We start from the raw sequence: 3106 nt of genomic DNA, 5'->3' as shown, positions 1-3106 counted from the left end.
AATTAAATTCAAAGATTTAATTATTGGTATTAATTAATCGAAAGATTAATTAATTTACTAAATTCGAGGATTTACTTGAAAAACATACAAAGTCACTTACTTGAATTAATTCAAGAGAAATCTTAGCAAAAATATTTATTTGCAAGATGAAATTGGCTCACTTTTCTGCTTCTTTGTACTAGTTCCAACAAGAACTATAAGATTCAACTCATTTAATTATCGGAGCCCACTTAAGTTAAAAGGGTGTCCTAATATATAAGTCAACACATCCCATTCCTCCCTATTTCCTCATCGTGTCTCCTTCTCTCACTCTTTGCTGAAAATTCTCTTCATTTCTCTCTCTACCTCTCTTTCTCATTCTTTTTAATTTTTCGCAAAACAAGAGATAGTCCCAGTTTTCTTTACGATTGGAGGCTCAAATAATATCCGATCGTCACGAAATTTTAACCAAAGGTAGAAGACTCATAAAGGATCATTCTTACCGAAGGAGATCAAATATTAACGGTTAGATCTTCCAGAATTAATTTCGGAAGTGACTGTCGGTTTCTACAGTAGCAGCATTGATTTTCTATACGATCGGAGGTTCAAACATTGCCCGATCGTCTTGAAATTTTAAAGGAAGGTAAAAAAATCTCCTTTATTCATTTGACCGAAGGAAATTTCATTTGAACGGCTAGATATTTCGTTATAAATTTTCAAAGGTGCTGGTCTTTCAAAGAGAAACATTTAGGAGTTTTTTCTACTTTTTATGTGATTCCAAGACTTTGCACAAGTAGTATGTAACTTAGGCTCGGCATGAATTTGCACATGAATTTGAAGATTGATTATCTAGGAGCATGCTTGGTTGTGATTCTATGTTCTATATGAATTCATGCTAACATGACATGCTTATAACAACTTGAAAAGATTTAACTCGTGGTTTGATAATCATTACCTCAAAGAACGATAAAAGGTTTATTTAGAAGTGCTTCTGCTTGAAATTCTCCTTCTTGAAAAATGCTTGCTTGAAAACTTGCTAGGAAAGATGGAAAACTTTTCTGTCTACTGGCTTAAAATTTTGGGCGAAAAGGGATTTTAGGTGTGTAGGATTTTGGTAGAAAGAAATCTGAGAGTGTGTCGAAGAAGTGTGAAACTGGATTTTGGTGTGTGTAGCAAAGTTAGGCCTCGGAGAAGTTATGAAACTGAAATTTTCACAACTCTCCTTCCTTATACTAATTTCTGCCGACACTCGCGTGAAATGAAAATAATTGTAAACTTATTCAACGCTCTTCCTGATTTTGGGAATATGTCTCCCTTGAAAAAAGCTTCTTGTCTGCAGATTTTGCAGAAAATAATAATTCTCATTTATATACACCCATATATACATACTTTTCAATTAATAAACGTGCCATATATACCTATGTGATGGCTTTAGGTCATTCTCAGTGAATAGTGTTGCATTATTCACATCTTGACTATGGTTAAAGATGGCAAAAGTTATTTTTGTTACTGTATTCTTATTACTGTAGTTTCTGACTTGTCCCATCATTTGTAGGAAGTTGGGGTTTTCTGAAGATAGAATACTAGCTTTGCGACGAAGCCATAACTCAATTTTGTACATTTCTTATTTGAAGAGAAATGACTATATTCTGTAAATGGACATTTAATATCTGATAAGTCGTATTCTAAGCCTTGGTTACTGGTCAGTATGTCGTGAAATGCATGTATTATCTGCAAAACAGTTGCTCAAGTGTTCAGGTTAAGGGATCCAAGCCAGTAGGAGACGATTCAGGCGACGCAAGTGAAAAGAGCACTAGAAGGATGAAATACTGACTAGGATGCATGCCATAGAAAAGGCTCGAGATGGAGAAGAAGGATAGCTGGGATGATCATTAGCAAGGGCAGAAAAGTCAAATCGAGAAGGAAGTCTACCCTAAAAGCAAGGGCAAGCCTCCCTATAAAAGAAGCCACTTGGAGAGAGAGAAAGAGTTCTTAGTTCGCAAGCTCTCGGTTCTCATACACACTTAGTAGAATTCTCTCTAGAAGATCAGTCCTTCAGCATTAGCCAGTCTCTCGTTCCTCACCACAGCTATGGTCACTTGACGTCCAAGAGTCTGCTGGAGAAATCATCGTTCTACCGTTCCAGCCAGTTTGTCGTAGTAGTATAGCAGTATCACCGCCCGGAGTGGCAAAACAATCGTTATTTGCTTTCTAGTTTAAATTTTACTTGTTTTCTTCGTTGGATCTGTTGCAAACAATTTATCTTTGTTGCCTTTTGAAGTACTTGGTCAAGATCCAAACGTTTAAGTTATGAAGTTTCTATTCTGAATGTCTCTTTGGTTTGAGTTTGCTTCATTCTGCCTAGAAAAGTTAGATTTAGTTATCGCTTTTAATCTTGAGTTTGAAATTATGAATCTGAGTTTAGTCATGGAGTTTGTGTTCATATGATTTCTGTTAATACTTGGTGAAGAAGAAAACGTCAAAATCAACTTTTGCATTGGACCACTTTTGCTTTTTAGTTACTTTTGCTTTTGTCTCATACTTTTCAGTTGTACCTTCCAGATCTGTCAGAAAGCCAACCAGCCACCAGATATACCTTGTTGTCTAAATTTCCTCTTTTAGTAATTGTCTACTTTTCACATGTCTCTGAGATACCTTGTCCCTTATTTTCACGAACACAACCACATGCCTGTTATTTTCCCGCCTACTAGCCAGTAGAGTACCATCTTCATTTCTTGCCTAGGTAGAATCCCAACCACAAAAGCATGGTAGCTAACCAAAAACACCCAGGAATATCACCACAGTTATCCGAACGTATCCATCCTTGTGGGATTCGACCCTTACCTCCATTATACTAACCAGTAGAAGTGGGTTGAAGAAATTTGTTTGATACCAGGTTCCGGTTGTCGTGCCAATGACTCAGCTAGGTCGGGAATCTCATCCTGATCAGTTGGTTACGCTCTTGCATTTACACACCCAACCAAACAAACCTGCACTTTCAAAATGGTGTCATTGCCGGAGATGGATGGCGTTCATACCTGTTATTGTGTGTGATCTTTTTGGTGTATATATTGTTTATAATTTTACTTTTCTTTTTCTTTTTAGTTTATGAGAAGAAGCTCGGCTC

At 36.6% G+C, this 3106-nt stretch overlaps 1 long non-coding RNA gene across 1 annotated transcript; it reads left to right on the top strand.

Annotated features, from left to right (window-relative positions):
* The first annotated feature begins 294 nt into the window (after positions 1-294).
* Positions 295-2308, top strand: LOC125224336 (uncharacterized). Its single transcript, XR_007176859.2, has 2 exons — positions 295-622; positions 1535-2308. It is a non-coding gene; the product is annotated as an uncharacterized LOC125224336 (long non-coding RNA).
* The last annotated feature ends 798 nt before the right edge of the window (positions 2309-3106 follow it).

This window comes from Salvia hispanica, chromosome 1 (genome assembly GCF_029641045.1).
Source record: "Salvia hispanica isolate PSC_SH4W2 chromosome 1, Shi_PSC_v1, whole genome shotgun sequence".
Taxonomy (NCBI): domain Eukaryota; kingdom Viridiplantae; phylum Streptophyta; class Magnoliopsida; order Lamiales; family Lamiaceae; genus Salvia; species Salvia hispanica.
Note: the sequence above shows the minus strand (reverse complement) of the source record. Positions and strands in the feature narration are given on the sequence as shown.